General features: G+C 41.7%; 1 protein-coding gene across 2 annotated transcripts in view; it reads left to right on the top strand.

Annotated features, from left to right (window-relative positions):
* Positions 1-11,230: 11,230 nt before the first annotated feature.
* Positions 11,231-16,678, top strand: part of SATB1 (SATB homeobox 1) — a 91,721-nt gene continuing 86,273 nt past the window's right edge. Inside the window, exon 1 of one of the 2 annotated variants that reach the window (XM_038123143.1) lies at positions 11,231-11,595. The gene's annotated coding sequence lies outside the window, so the exon portion shown is untranslated. The remainder of the gene's footprint in view (positions 11,596-16,678) is intronic. The other variant, XM_038123192.1, reaches the window with a different exon arrangement.

Genomic DNA, 16,678 nt, shown 5'->3' with positions numbered 1-16,678 from the left:
TAGAGCTGTAGGGGTTTTCCGGAATTTCTCTTCCGCACACATCAATTTTACTGGATGACTGTCCTGAAAGATTTATGCTTTGTGTTTTGAGGGCCAGGTTTTAAATGGCTCCACAGAATAAAAATATTAAAATTTAAATGCAACTTTAAAAATGTGTGTTGGACCTTTGGGCCTTCTGAAGAGGTCAAGTTCAAGACACTTATAAAAAGACCATTCCCAGAGAGACTGCATGGGAAAGCCTATTAACATTACTGCTTTCCCTTTATTTCCCCTTTGATCATAAAAGAAGGTTATGGGTGGCAAAAGCTGTAATGGTGGGAAGATCCCAAATAGGATAGTATGATTTAATCTACTGAATATAAAAAAACCCAAATTACCAACAACAATATGGTGGGTTGCCAAGTAAGAGTATAACTACAAAATACCTTAGTAAGGAGAAACAAAAACAATAACAACAACAAAAATGGGGGGAAGAAGCCCTGTAAAACTCCACAGTAGGAACGGGGTTTGCTTTTTTTTTTTAAAAAAAAAAAAAAAGAAAAAGAGAATTTTCATTACTTCTTTAATTAAGTCTTATTTTGTCCATATGACAAAAAAAAAAAAGAACTACTATTTAAAGTGTTCCTATATATTGACTAAAAATAAACAAGCTCTGCATCTGGCTTAGAAAATACCAAAGGAAAATTTTCTGTGTAGGCTAAAAACATGACTTGAAATCTCCATATTCCACACAGAGGATATCAAAGCCCTCTTTTTCCTACTTCTGCAGGTCTAATAGTGATAGTGAGTGATTTAGGGGAAGACAGGGAGAATCTACAAGTCTACATGAGTCTTTCATCCAAACAAACTGACTTTGGACTCTTACATATATTTTATATTAAAAGCTGGGGGCTTTTTCTCAATTTTACTGCATGAGGTAAAATGTAGAAAATATTCTCTATGAACTTTATAAATTCTTCAATTGCTGCTAAGGTGATTTTTTTACAATGTGGGTATCAAAAGGTCCCTAGTGCAAAACAGACTTAAGCTCATTGATTTTAAATAGTCCCATCTAAATAAAACCAAAATTTGGCTCCGAACACCTCTAGCAGAAAACTCTGCTACTGTAATGAATATCTTAAATGTAATCTTTTTTATTTTAATTAACATTCAAAAGAGAAGAGGAAGTTGGAAATCCAGATAAATCTGTTATGAGTCAATTAAGAATCTGGGATTAGCATATGCAATCAAGATGGGTGCAGCAAGATTTCATGGAAGAGTTCATGAGGAAGCAACCAGGATGTATCATTTGCATGGGCGGCCTCCTTGGTTTGTGTTCTACTCAACCTCAGTATTGTTGACTTGACTCACTGCATGAATATTGCCAAGCAGTAGCAAACCACGATTTCATTTTCCTGCTTGCACAGATGCAACTTACCTTGACATGCAGTTGTAAAAGAGACAAATATGAACTGTGACCAACTGTAGTGGTACTTTTCTTCTTTCTGTAGATGTTCTTTTTAATAAAATCTCTTCCTAAACCTCAGTTGTTTGAATATCATCAGCAGATATTGTAGACTGTCCTAACCTTTCCTTGATCAGATAAATGATATTGAATACCCCCCTGGGACTAAAGTGGGATACTTCACACGTAGGCCACCTGAGCAATGGAAGCCTTTAAAAGGGTGTGATTGATTAGCAGACAATATAAAAGGAATTGATGAATTACTATCAGTCAAGCATTTATATTCTAAAGCCAATGTCCAATCTACAAGAGAATGCAGCACTTTTTTTTAAATTTTTTTTCTTTCTTTTCTTTTTTTTTTTTAGTAAAGCAAAAGATACATTACATTTATGGTGCAGAGCTTGAAACCTTTTACATTTTAACCTTTTACATTTAAACCTTTCAACTGATTATTCTAGAATTTGGTAATCATGGAGCATCTATGTATGTATGTATGTATGTATGTATCTATCTATCTATCTATCTATCTATCTATCTATCGATCTATCTATCTATCCATGGTTTACCTTTTCTATAAATAAACTGAAAGCATGAGTATCCTGGGACAAAAACCAAATGTTTTCCTAGCTTCACCTTTCACAGAAAAAAGATTTCAAGCCTTTTAAAATGTGATACTCAACAGTAATAAAAATAATTAAGTATATATGTGTGATCTCAATTGTTTTGAAAAAGCTGTCCATAACACTGCAGAACAATACAAATTTAGCACAGCTGCTGAAAGACAGTCACTACTGAACTCATTTTCAACATATGGTGTGATTTTAGCTTAGATCTACAGATTGAGGCAGTTTGATGAAAACTAAACAATCGTTCATAAATCTTGAGCCTTGGTTACCATGGTTCACAGGAAGCCATACACCTAATGCCAGTTAAGAAAACTATTTGTTTTGCAATGACTACAACAAGATTATAGAATGTGAAATAAGAAAAACTGAATTTCAGCCACCTGAAGCAGTGTTAGCTGATCGTGCCTCCTTTCACTGGTTTCACATTCAGTGGTTATGATAGGCTCTGCACAACACTGCTTTCCCTCCTATCAATCAAGGCTTATGTTGGTACTGGTGTAACACAAGATTTTATCCCTTCAGATTGAACAAAAAAAATTACATCACCAATGTAGTTTCCTAATTTGAAGTTTTTGAAAAAAAACTACAGTACTGAGGGGTATGTGGGTTTTTTAAACATGCTGCACAATGTAAGATGGCAAGGCCCTAACAGTGCAGTGAAGACTGACCACTGTAATCATGGCAAACATAAGCCTTTATTCTGGGACAGAAACTTAAAAGTATCAAAAGAAACACATCTGTAGGATCTTCTTTTGTCTTACTGAATCATCATAGTCAATCTAAAAAGGAAAAAAAAAAAAGAGTAAGGAACCCTGCAATTCAGAAATGCTCTACATGGACTACATTTTTAGAGGGTGTAAATACATTAGAATATATCAATGTATATTAACAAATTAGGGTAAAAAGGTGTGTTCCAGAGGCTTCTGAATGTGTGCACACTATTAAAATCTGTCTGAGATCTGTTTGGCGAAAGCAACAATTATATTTCTTATTAAAGAATATGCAATTACAGCCCTCTTAGCACTTCCTGCTTCCTTCAACAATGAAGACCTGTCTGCACTGCAGATTATAAAGTCCTCCACTGTTTCACTGGGTCACCAGACTAAACAGGCCAATCCACTTTCACAGCAATTTATTCCATATTTTCTCTTTTGGGCCAGCCAAATTCTTTTATAATAAAAGTGGGCCTAGCTAAAGATTTACAGGACTGTCACCTCAGGAGAGTTAGCCCCTGTAAAGTGGAATAGAATGCTGTTTAAATTTAAACACCAAAAACTTTTGTCAAGTCCCTAGTGTATCTGATCTCATATCTATTATCTTTGAATTCTTCATCAGACATTGAAAAATATGACCATCAGACTTCTCACGCTTGCACAAAAGTTACCGTGGCCATAGAGCTGGTGCAAATGCTTTATATATTAAACTACTATTTTAAATCATGGTATTTGTCTGTCATCAGAAAAACCAGAAAGTCTACAGTTCAGATTTCTCAGGATCATAAATGGTTTGATTAAACTGCAGATGTTAATTAAGACCCAAATCTGTATCTTCATGCATAGCCAGAATAACCAGCTTGTTAGCTAGGGAAAGCCCAAGATATTTAGAATATTCCATATTGTAGGATGTAGATCACAAGTGGAAGGGTTCCAGGACAGCTTTGTAACTAACCTACTCTTCAGTCGTATCAAGCAGGTTTGGGGAAGGAAACACAGATGGGGCAGACTGTCTGAACTGTGCCCATACATCCTATACGTGGCAAAAGCAGTCAGTTATGCCATGGCAGAAGAAATCCATGCAATGGACTGCTGTCAAGTAGTTGCCTTTTCTTGGAGGAATATATTGTCCCTTGATTTTGGAAGTTTTCAAATAGGCAAAACAAAAGTATTTTTAAAAAAGAAATAGGTGTCTTCAAATATTATCACACTTTTCCTAGAGAAGGCCAAAATTTTAGTGGGTATTTCCATTTTAATTTAGATAAATTCCATAAAAAGATAATTTTAACATTGCATCCCACTGGACTCAAAACAAATATAAGTGTGTAGCCATGTTAGCCATTAGAGCTTCTAATGGGAAACACTTACAGAGAGAATTTTCATTATAAGTAATATGCAATCCAACAGTTTCCTGTGCTGTCCTTTGTGATGCAAAATAAAAATGGACCAGAAACTGTACCAAGAGAACAGTTCCCAGCAGATACGAAGTATTGCTGTTATTATGAAATAAGCAGTTATTAATAATTAGATACTGATTTATATGATTTATGGCCTAATCCTATAAAGCATACCGGTGCTACTACACTGAATTTTTTGTCCCATGGTTCCCTATCAGGTATCCAGAACCATGTTTTGAAAGCATGACTTTCCTGCGGCGTAGCAGGGGAGACACCTGGGTGGCCTGGAAAAGAGCCAGCACAGCATGTCTTGACCTCAACATAAGACAACTGGAGTTAACCAGGGGAAAAATTAGTTTGTCCCAAATCTACAATCCTGCCTCCTTCTAAAGCAAAGGCTCTACCTGAGGGTTACCTCTAAAGACAGGGCTCTACCCAGGGCTGTCTGAGAGATGCCTCCATCCACTCAGTATCTACACCCTCGTTCTTTTTATGAAAATAGGTTCCTGTGATCTTTCCTTCAAAACTTATGTTTTATTAAAACATAGCTGGAGGAGAAGCTGGCTTCCCATCTCCCTCTATATAACAACTCTGTGATTAGAGCACTAATGCAATCATGGGATTCATCTCTGCTGCCCTGAAAGGCCCCAATTTACAACTCCTCTCACCCCAGGGAGGACTCTGACCACCAGGCTGATGGTTATTTTAAAAGAGGCAGTCTCGACCCTTCTGCTGAAACAGTGCCCTTGAGCACAAACGAATTCAAGATTCCTTAGATCATAATCTTATGTTTAGTTTATTCCCAGGGCTGGGGCACACACTGAGTTTTCTTGAGATTATTTTTGTCTTCACTATGTTAAATTGTTGTGAAATACATACAACATCCCCCTAAAAAACAATAAAAACAAAATCAGAGTAAAAATAATAATAGTCCTGGGATTAAGTCCCATTATTACCACAGTGACCCTACTGCATTTTGTCAAGAATGCAGACATGTCAGGGAGTTTGGGCACACTCCATGAGTAACGTGGAGGCCAAGCTGACCAACAGACTGGAGCAGAAGAATATTGTAGGTCTAGAGGACTTGGGTGGGCATGAACAGTCCTGAATGGCCACTTAGGAGTCCCGGGTGGAAAAGGAACTAATTCTAAGGCAAACTCAGTGCTTTGAGGTTTAGGCAACTTCTTAGAAGAGGTTTTGTGAATCACAGCTGTTTGTTCACATGTTTGAATTCCACCCGATTCCCACATTTCAACCCATCAAGATCCTTTTATTGACCGAAACACAAGTATTGACAGAGACATCTTTGTGCTCACCAAAATATCTTTTTATTTAGGAAAAAAACAGCAGCAGTTACTGAATATCATGAACATTGAAAGCATTGAGGGGTTACCTTCACAGCATAATGCCTGTCATAGCTCATCTGACAGACTGATTATTCAAAATCTGGTGCACCTATGGTTGGGAATCATATTGCAAGGCTTAGGGCTTGACACTAAAACTGCCCTGTCTGTCCACAGGAAGAATTATGCTAAATCCCGTTTTCGTTTGACAATATTCCTGAGGTGAAAATATAATTTTGCAGAAGTAAAATGTTCATTTTGACATTGTGACTGATGTCTTCTACTCTGTGACAAGAAACATTAATAAAAGGCCTCACTAACTAGACACTGTAGACTCCAGACCAAAGACATGTTTCTCTGAAACTTCCTTATTCTGGACACATTCTGTTTAGGCCTTTAAAAAATCTACATTTCTAGAAACCAAGTGTACTTTTGTCTCTAAACAGCACAGTAGTGAGGTGTTTATATTATATCACCTATAACAGGAAAAGCTTTTTCACTAGATTTAACAAGAATACAAGAAAAAAAGGTAAATTTCTCTTATTTCTTCTGGGTTTGTAAACCTATTTACTAAGATCTAGTGGCACACCTTGTAACTCCTAGTTAGGTATTCAAAATTGCAACATGACTACAAGTTAAATATAATTTGTGAAATATATGCCATATTTGATAAAAAATGCATGTAGTCAGAATCATATGATGATTTAATTTGCATAGATGTAAAACCGGAATTTATTATACACAACCTATATTCATAAAAGTAGACAGTCACCTGGTTTCTCTTCACTGGTTTAATCTGGCAGTCTCTCAATACAGGCAACAGAATTTTTAAAAGCAGCCAAGACAAACCAGACACCAAGTGGAAGGAGAAAAGAACAGACAATGTGCAGGAAAAGTGGTTCACACAAATATTAATATATCTCCTTCAATCCTTTAAAAAATGATACTTTTAGACTGATGGAAGAGGGAGACGGCAGCCAGGCAAACCAGAAGTGAGTCTGACATCTCTCATGCACCTGCAAAAAGTTGATCTTCTTTTCCTAAAAGCAAAGTTTTACGAGGAAATCTACAGCATACACTTCACTTTTTTTAGGCAATCCAAAGATCTCCTGTAACAGAGATGTGGAGCAGAAAGCAGTTACCATCTTGGAGAGAGGCCGAATGGACTGAGGTACTGTGTAGTGTAAGGGCCTGGAAACATGGGCCTTCACTGTATGATTGGAGAGAACTTAAGCCAGTCTGCAGATAGACAGATGGATATGCTATTATTGACATGATGCCCACTCCAGTAAAGATATTTTCAGAACAGACATTCAAGTAGCAAGGTGATATAGGCCTGAGCTCGAGAGATTGGTGTCTAACCAACAAAGAGTAGAATAACCAACCAACAGACTGCAGAAATGCACTAAAGACCTATTCAGAAAAAGACATCTGACTATCTTCCACTGAGCCACTAGCAAGATGAAACATCAGAAAAGGTTGTGGTACAGCTAGTAATGGCCACTTGCATTTAAGATATGCACAGAAGGCTACTTCAGCATGGTTGATTACCATTTTCATCTACAACAGATAATATTTATAACTGGTTGGAACACAGTTCAAACCAAGTCTTAACGTTTCATCAAGCTGCTGAGAAATCCATGTGTACTCCATGCCAATATGCAGGTTTCTTTGCTAGGTTTCACAAATAATAGCATATAAATAGTTTTCAAAACGTAGGCTGGAGTTTTTGTATGTTAAGAAGGAAAAAATACCCAAATGTTATTTTCAGTTTCTGATGTGCTCAGCTTAAGCAAACCATGATGAAAGCAAGCAATTATAAAGAATGATGGGTGGCATGTGGTGGTTTTCACTGATATAGCATTATCCACACACTACAAGCTGGAAATAAACCATACTTGATAATGTACATATAACTTGAGAACGACACAAGTATCTGAGCACTACTGAGAGTTCTGTTGCTCATCTGTAATTTCAGGCAGAAGATGGCCTTCTCTGTCAACCATGGGTCAACATAACTCTCAAGTAGGCACGTGTTCCTGAAGCATTTCTTCTTGATAATGAACATTTCATTTCAAGCCCCAGGTAATATCAGATACAGAAAAAAGCCCACACATGCATTTGGTTCCCGGATCCATGTGGATGCTTTTAACCCCACTCTACTCCTCGCTGAACTTCACTTTCCACCCCTCTGTACTCATGTCTAAACATAAAGGTATTTACATGTCTGAAAGGAACTGGAAAGCAACTGTGATGTTTCCCAGAGGATTTTAAAGCTCTTCTCACACAAAAGCAACACATCATTATGTCACAGTAGCACTTCAATAAGGGGCATCTCAGGAAGGGCCTCTGACATGGTTATGATTAGCAGATTCATCACTTTCACTACCTCACTTGTAAAAGAAAGACTGGAACAGAAATATTTTCAGTTAGTATTATCCTTCCCTGGAATCACTTATGTCTGAAGGCCTTATGGAATGTGCCATCAATAAGATGGTCTTTGGATAAATGTACTTTTATGCACTGCTGGAAGTACCTAAAACTGATGGGTCTTTGAAATCGTGTGTGTATCTGTTGTTCCTTGGCAGGTTCTAAATCCACAAATTCATGAGTGGCTTATTGTGATTCATATGCCACTTTCATTTTTGGCAGGTAATGCTAATGGTATTGGAGAATGACTATTTGAATGAGATCTGCACCCACTTCCCTCAAATCAGGACTCTAAAAATGCTCAGAAAGGAGCTGTCAGCATAAATAAAAAAATAATTAAAAATAATGTGAACACTTATTCTGTATAGGGTTTCAACTGCACAATTCCAGGCATCAGGGATGAGCAGGATGAACAGGACTTTCTATAGTTCCTGTAGAAGGCTGGGCAAGCAAACATCTGGGGGGGGGGGGGGAATTGAGGAAGAGGAAATATCTACGTGTCAGTAATGGGAAAGTTATATTGTACACCTGGTTTTTAGGCATGCCATCTGTGCTCAGTCATACCAAATAGCTTTGATGACATGCCACAGCGAAAGGGCAGGCAATCTCTGTCTTGCTTCAGTGACATGAATGACACAACTTGGTAAAACTCACTGCTTAATGATATAAATCATAACTCTCAAACACAGTATATGGTTGTCCCATATGTTTTTCAGTGTTTAGACTCATACTAGGTATTTTGATACTGAAAGCACTGAAGGAGCATTATGGTGAAAACCAGTGCACACTAGGTAAGCAAGAGCATCTTATCTATACTAATCCTGGACTTCCCATCATAGTTTGTTGGTTTGTAACAATACCATAACATTCAGCTAATATTGTTTACACTAGCCTAGTAACAAGCAATTCTATTCCCATTACTGCTCACAGTCTGGTATTAAATATTTGTTTCCAAAGTAAACTGCCTGATGTAGTTCAAAAGTATTACCAAACTTTTTTTTTTTTTTAAGCTGAATAAACCTTATATTTTAAAAACAAAATGTGACCTTAAAAAAAGCATGTGTATTTTGACTAATATACAAAGTTGATGAAAAATAAGGTTTATGTTACATTTCTATTTTAAGGAAGGATTTTCCATAGTGCACTTGAGGATCTTTAAGAGGGAGCATAATCTAAACTCAGTTCCAGTTCTGGATCTGGTCTCAAATCCATGTGTAGCCTCAGGCAAATGTGTTAATTTTCCTGTTTCAGTTTCCCTGCCTTTAAAGTGGGGATAACGTGACTAACCCAAATAGCTTAGCTGCAATTTGTAGCAATGAGTAACTTGATTATTAGATTTCTGAGACATGAAACATGATTATTATTAGGGCTTACTGACCAGCCAGTCAGAAATGTGATACAAATAAAGGAGATGGGTCTTTGACAATAGAAGGATGTAGGTTAGTCAGTCAGTCAGTCAGAGTAGCTCTGCAAGGAGGCAACTCCAGGGAGTGGAGAGTTGGACCTATAAAAGAGAGAATGTTCCCTTTGTACTGATCTCCTATTTATTGCTCCATGGTATCAGAAGACCATAAAAAGCTAAGTCCTCTCTGAGAAATGAATAGGTCCAAAGCACTACAACAAATCAGCTGCAGGCAAATAAATTTTTATCTGTGTAAGTGAGCTCAATGTTATTTTCTAGTGGAAATGTCAGAATTGATTAAAGACCTAGCATTTCTATTAAATGAGAGAGTAGGGGATGATACGTTTTAAACTGAGAAAAAGTCAGAGGACTGATAACATGGAGATAAAGGGGTGAAATAATTTCTGGTGTTGTTGAAGTAATTTGTTATTCAACATATTGAGTCCAAATTTGCACCACTGTACCTAGTATAAATAGTAGTGCCTTTTAATAACTGTGACAAAAATACTCTCCCCACTGGCAAGGTCAATATTATTAATTGCGATTCCTATTATTAACCTTTGGGCTTCTGTATCCTCCATGGATTAATGATTATTCAATAACTGAGCTACAAGGTTAATTTCCTAATAGCAATTAATAGAAGGACATACTGCTGGCTAACTAGGAAAAGCAATGACAAATCAACTTCTTGGCCTTGGTCTTGTTTCATGCAAAGGTGCCTACGGGAATTGTACCTGTCAGCTCCCAAAGCTGAAAGAGAGAATCTGCCTCGAAGTCGAGACAAATAAAAAACGGAGATCAGGCTGACATCCGGGGTCCCCTCTCTCGTCAGTCCCCTAGGGAATAAGAAACAGCCTCAGCTTTCAGGGAAACCTGCGTTCATTGCCAGGGTCATTCCTCCAGGAACTCCACTTCCAAATCCTGCATCAGTGAAGAGGGGAAAGAAGGTCTTAAAAACAAAAAAAAGGAGAGAAAAGTACTTCCCCTAGGAGAAGTTTCATGAATAAAGGCAATTCTCAAACAGCGTTACGGTGGAGCACGTGGTGCCAGGTGAAACACCAGGCAGGAGGACCACAGCGATGCGGGACTCGGCCCAGCTCCGGGCCCGACGGGGCAGCGGAACTGCCGGCAGGCCGAGGCCTCCGGGGGATGCCTGTCCGCGCCCGGGCATCCCCAAGCCGCGGAGACCGCCAGCGCGGTAGCGGAGCTTCTCTCCCTCAGCCACCTCAAATCGCGGGTGGCCGTGGAGCGCTGCCTGCCCGAAAGGGGCTGCCGCCGGCGCTCGGGGAGTAGCGGCGCGGGGCGGCCAGAGGGCGCGGGGACAGCTGTGGAAATAAAGGAGCGGGGGAAGGATGGAGAGAAGGGGGAAGAGGGGGGCGGGGGCGCGGTGCTGGGGAAGGCAATGCGGGCACGGTGGAGGGTTTCGACCCGAGTTCCGGGGGGAAGGGGGGCACGGCAGGCATGGACACACGCACGCCACCATCCCCCGGCACTTCCACCAAGTCAGCCCCGCCGCCCCGCGGGGCCGGGAGCCGCCGGAGGCAAGGAGCCGCCGCGCACACACACACACAGACACACGCCACCGCTGCGCTCCAGCCGCCGCTCGCTTCTCCCCCCCTCCCACCGCCGCCGCGCAGGCAAGAGGCAGCGGGCGCGGAGCAGAGCGGGCGGCGCAGGGCTCGGAGACCCCGGCCCCAGTGGGACCGGCCTGCAGCGGCCGCGCTGCCCCGACGGCACCGCCGCCCCCTCCCCGGGGGCAGCGCGCACCTCCCCGCCTGGAGGGGCCGTGCGAGGCAGCGGGCGGGGGGAGCGCGGGCACACACACACTCACACACACACACGCTCACACACATATACACACACACACGCAGGCACACCCGCACAGACACACGCAGGCAGAGGCAGGGCTGCCCCACGCCGGTACCTTGCTGCCCTGGTGTTTTCCGTCCGGGCTCCTCCTTGCTGAGGCAGCTCGGGAGCGGAGCCGAGCGGGCGGGTGCGTGTGCGTGTGAGTGTGTGCGTGCGTGCATGCGTGTGCCTCTGTGTGTGTCTGTGTGTGTGTGTGCGAGAGCGAGCGAGCGAGAGAGACTCTCCCCCCTCCCCCTCCTCCTCCTCGCTCTCCTTCCTTTAAACGCCCACTCCTGATGGGTGAAAAGACAACTTGAACTTCAGTGCAATTAACTTCGCCGGCGCCTCGGAAGCCGGAGGTGTCGCCGGCCTCGCCCGCCGCGCTCCCATGAGTGAGTCGGTCCCGCTCCTTCGGCGTCTCTCCTCGGGGACGTGGGGGACGGGGGGGATAGAGCCGTGCCGAGGGCACCCGCCGCGGCGATTTACCCGGCTGTGCCGGCCCGGGAGGGCGGGCGGGAGGGAGGCGCGGGGCGGGTGGCTGCGCTTGGCGCTGCCGCTGCCGGAGCCTCCCGGCCGGCGCGGACTCACACCTGCCGCCGCGCCGCTGCCGGTCGCCGGCCCCGCTCCGCTCCCTCGCCCGCTGCCGCCTCACCCGCCGCCGGCACGGGGGGAGCGGGGGGAGGTGGGGGTGGGGGCAGAGGGAAAAAACCCCAGAAGTTTGGCAAAGTTCTTACCCAGCGCCGCGCGCCTCCCGGCAGCGGCGGGCGAGGGGCGGCGGCGCCCCCGACGGCGCGGGGCGAAGCGGCGGGGCCGGGGGGGTCGCGGGCAGGAGGGATGGGGGGGGTCGCGGGGTGGCGCTTCCGCGGGGCGCGGGGGTTGCGCGGGCGGCCGAGCGGCGGCGGCTGCCCCAGCCGGGGGCGCGCCCGTGGCGGTGGGTGGCACGTCCCCCCGCCCGCCCGCGACACGACCCGGCGCTGCCGCTGTCACGGGGAGCAGTGCCAGGAGCTCGTCTGTGTGCTCCGGGATTTACTTTTGATTTTTCCGCTCCGTCTCCGAACCCGCCGCCCGAGGTTTTGCTAAATCCTCGCTCCTTTGTCGCCGTCTCCGCCGGCTGCCGGGGGGAGCGCTCCTGACAGGCACCTGCCCGACCCGGAGTTTCCCTCTGCCAGTCTCCAGCTTTTTCTGACTGCGGGAGAAACTTCGCTACAATATAAGTTTTCTGAAACACTTTGCACTAGCTCCTAAGCTGAAATGAGTTTTAACTGAGAAAAGCTCTCCGCTGGTTTTAGTCCGTGCAAATGAGCGCAGCGCTTCTGCGAAAATAATTCACAAATTCAGATGCAGAGACTCCAGGGCGTGTGATCTGGAGGTGCCCTTTCATTCTGGTCCGTGCTACTGGGGTGGGAGTTAGCAGCGGCCCCTTATTTCTACTTTATATTATTTTGGTACAGTGCATTCATATATTTGTCTGCTGTAGTCTGCTGGCAAACATTAGCATTCAAGCTTACATTTTTGACAAATGTGCAGACAGGAATAGCATGAATAGGCATCTTAAATATTAACAACCTAAGCATCTGTTGTGAAACAAATTTAATATATTTACTCTGTTTTTCTCACATTGTTAGGAAAGGTTACAATAAGTGTAAAATTTCAGCTGCAGTTAGCACAAGGAATGCTTGGATATTTCACTATCTGTTCAAGCATTTAACACAATCACCAGATAGAAATGTGTCAAATCAGGCGCACTATTCAAAAACAACTTGAAACTGTAAGCGTAGAGTGTATAGACATGAATATAGCGTGTTCTCTGCAATTTCTATCTTCTAATCACTCTTCAACACTATTTGTAGAATTTGAGAGTGCTCTTTACAGTCCTGTACTCCTATATACTCTTTAATATGTTTATACCTCCACACACTCATTTTCTAATTCACTTTCTGTTTGAGATTGTTATTAGTATTACCTTGCTTTTCGAGTTGAAGCAATGGTTTTGTAAGGAAATGTGAAATAACATAGAGTAGGTAAAAAAATGAGCAAAAATGAGCAGGCAGAAAATGCAACGTGTTCACATATAAGCATGCGTCAGAACAGATAGTGCACACACATAATAAGGCAATAGAAGAGAAATTAAAATCCTCGGCTAGTATGCTATGTATGCCCACTCTTCAGTACAGCTAGTGGAAAAGAAACAACTGACTCCAAGGAATTCCTCTGTCCCTGTAATAAAACTGTTCAGAGTAGAACAAGAGCACAGAGGAGCAAAGCCTCCAAAAAGGCTGTAGAGTTATTTCAGGAATCAGTGCATTCCTTCCCTTTTTCCCACAAGTTCAAATATGTAATAAATAAGTCCTTTGTATGCAAAATAGTTTACTGGAACAAAAAAATATTTAAATGAAATGCTTTTTGTGCATGAATTTTGAAAAACTGGCCATTTCCTTTTTATATTCTTTGTTCTTGATACTTTAAATAGCAAAGTAACTCCCGCAGTTTCCCCTCTCATGCTATTTTAGCGACTCGTGTGAATCCTAACCTGCTGCTGAGCTCCCGAGAAAGCAGTGTGAAGCAGAGTCAATCTGTAAGTCACTGGTGGGACACAGTGCTTTGACAGTATCAGAAGCAGAGAGAAGCTGCCACTCCAGCCCCAGCTTGTACACGAGCAGGGCACCTCTTTGGTTTGCAGCATAGGCCCAGCGGGTCAGCGGATGAGCACCTGCCCTCTGTGGCTGTGCTTCCCAAGGCAGCGCCAGCCCTGCCTGCAGCCCTGCCAGCATCCCACAGGCACCAACCACCACGTTCAGCCCTGCTGGGGACGTGGGCACATCCACCCCAGCAGCGCTAAAACCTCTTTAGAGAGGTTTCTCTAAAGAGAATTCTTCTCCCACGTTACAGGTTTGGGATAGAGAGGGCTTCACATGTGTGCAACTGCCATTTAGATGATAATCAGCTGAAGTCTGGTGTTCTTCTTAAAAAAAAGACCAACAAAAAACCCCACCAAATCTTTTAAATGTATCAACAACTTGATTTTTCAAAGTACTGTTACCTTTTTAATGTCACCTAATTTTTTTAGTCTAAGTATTGTCAGAGGAATTTCAAGTAATTCCTTAGGTTTCCAGCTGTATTTGAAAAAAATTAAGAAGATTACTTTATTAATAAAATAGTTCATAATATATAGAAAAATACATTGAAGTAGATTTCTGAATTAAAACTGGAGGAAATACGACTTCTGAAATGTTTTAGTCATATTTCTAGGAACTATGGTATTTTAACATAGACTCTAGTGAAGCATTTTATTGCCTTCTTGTATATAACTGCCATTGCTCTCTCTAGATATATTTAATATATATCCAGTGAAGCCACAAACTTTCCTTCTACAACAGTTTAAACACATCTGGAACATTTTACTTTCTTATAATTTATGTTAATAGATGTAGAGTGTATATACAATCTTCTCAGACATCATTGCTTTTTCCAAAGGGGAATTTTTTTACTTTCAGTCAGGGAATATATTTATAAGAACAAAATAACTCAAAGTATAGGCAATTCTATATATCATTTTATTTTCTGTTATATTAGGTTGATTATATAAAGCTTTCATTTAGAGCAATGGGATGATGAAATTACAGAGGAGTGATTGGCTTTTGTTTTTTCAAATGGTTCAAGTCGAGGGCTGCAAAAATGAATGTTTTTTGTAAAGTTCTTTGAGTGCATAATATTTTTCATAGAATTCTGACAAATTAATTTAATAGAAAAGCCACAAGTCTCCTAGCCAGGTAAAATGGAAGTTCTGTTTTTGCCGTTATAGGCATCAGGCTTCAGTAACCTGCTGCTCTTGTGGAATGAACACTTTCTACTTAAAGCTATCATGCACCTACTGTTTATTTACGCTGCATTAAACTGACAGCATGGCAATCAGAGGAAAAAATATGACTTACTTTCCTGAAGTAAACATCAGTTTATAGGTTAGTGCCTGTATTTATATTCCTGTCGCCACTAAATAATGGCTGTCTCCATTTTAATATCTACCTGTGGTGTTACCCAGGGCAGCTGGCTCTTCCTTGTTTAAAACAAGCAAAAAAGGAAGGTGGGGGTTAGGAAGAGAAGAAAGTTTTGTTATCATTCCCCTCTAAGAGGAACTTAATAGAAAAGTGATTCAGTAGTCCTTTCTGTGGCAAGCCGAAGCCAGTTTTAAAGACATAGTATTCAGTTTTACTTGGTGTAATTGAATTGCATCTCAAACAGGGAAAACAGAATTCCTTAACAGTATTTGTCTATCCAAGACACTGTAATTGTATATTCAGGCAATGGCAGATTAAGGGCAGAAGCATTTTATTAATAACTGAAAGCACATATGTGTGTGTGATGAAAAATGTTCTGCAAATCTGTCACTATGCAATCAAGTGCATTTTTTAAACTTTAGTTGTCACAAAGTTGCTACTGATTCTAAAAAAAAAAAAAAAGAAAAAAGAAAGAAGTAAAACAGTTTGACGGTTAAAGAGTAACTTACAGTTCTTACTGCCTGCTATATGAAAATTTTGTAACTTTATAAAGTCAGTCTCAGAAAGCCCTGTTGATGTTACTTTTAATCTTGGAGTGATGAGTCCAAGTAGCCGCATTTGAACTGAAGATAACTGCAGTCAGAATAACTTACAGTTTGTAAAAAGCTTGTCTAAATTCTCTGTTGAAGGACTCCAAGAGTCCTTAATAACTTGCTTAATAATTTTTACCTGAGAGGTTAATTCCTTCCTCAGATTCTCTAAGTATTATACTTAACGCTAAGTCGGCTTGTTGGTCAGTTCCCTTGGTTGTGGTATCATGAACTCTCAACAGCCCTGACCACAGCTTGTAACTGTTACTTCCAAGAGGATATACTGTGATGTTCCCTTCAAAAATGCTGGTGGTTTTGAACATTTGCCATCCTGTGGCATCTAAGTTTACCACAGTTATCACCAACACTTCATTACATAATGGGTATCCATTCTGTTACTTTGCAAATGTCAGCCTTCTCATGGTTTCTGCACAGCATTGCTCTCAGTAGGTTTGTATTGATAGAGATTAATTTTAAAGAGACTTGCCAGCACTAATCTTGTAAATATGTTCTGATCTGGTCCTTGTGCCCTGTACCAGTTGTTACCTACTCTTAATCTGTTTTATCTGGTGCTGTGTACTAGGAATGGCATAGTAATAGTAGAGTACAGTAGTAGAACGTAGTAACATACCTCAGGCACTGTCTGAATTCTAAATATTTCCTTTCAAACTTGCTGAGCCTGACTTTGCTCCCATGCACACTGGTGTGTCACTGCAGAGTTTGGTTTTCACTGTTCCTGTAGAGGATCAGTGTTAGGTGCTCAGATGGGCTGAGGGACACACTAACACTTAGTATTTGTGGCAAGGTCCACCTTTTAGCTATTTATTTAGAACACCAACGCACAACAATCTCTTTGGAGATTGACACTGTGCATTTGTGTTTGCTGGGAT

This window comes from Motacilla alba, chromosome 2 (assembly GCF_015832195.1).
Source record: "Motacilla alba alba isolate MOTALB_02 chromosome 2, Motacilla_alba_V1.0_pri, whole genome shotgun sequence".
In the NCBI taxonomy this organism is placed as follows: Eukaryota; Metazoa; Chordata; class Aves; order Passeriformes; family Motacillidae; genus Motacilla; species Motacilla alba.
This window is presented reverse-complemented; position numbering and strand designations above follow the sequence as displayed.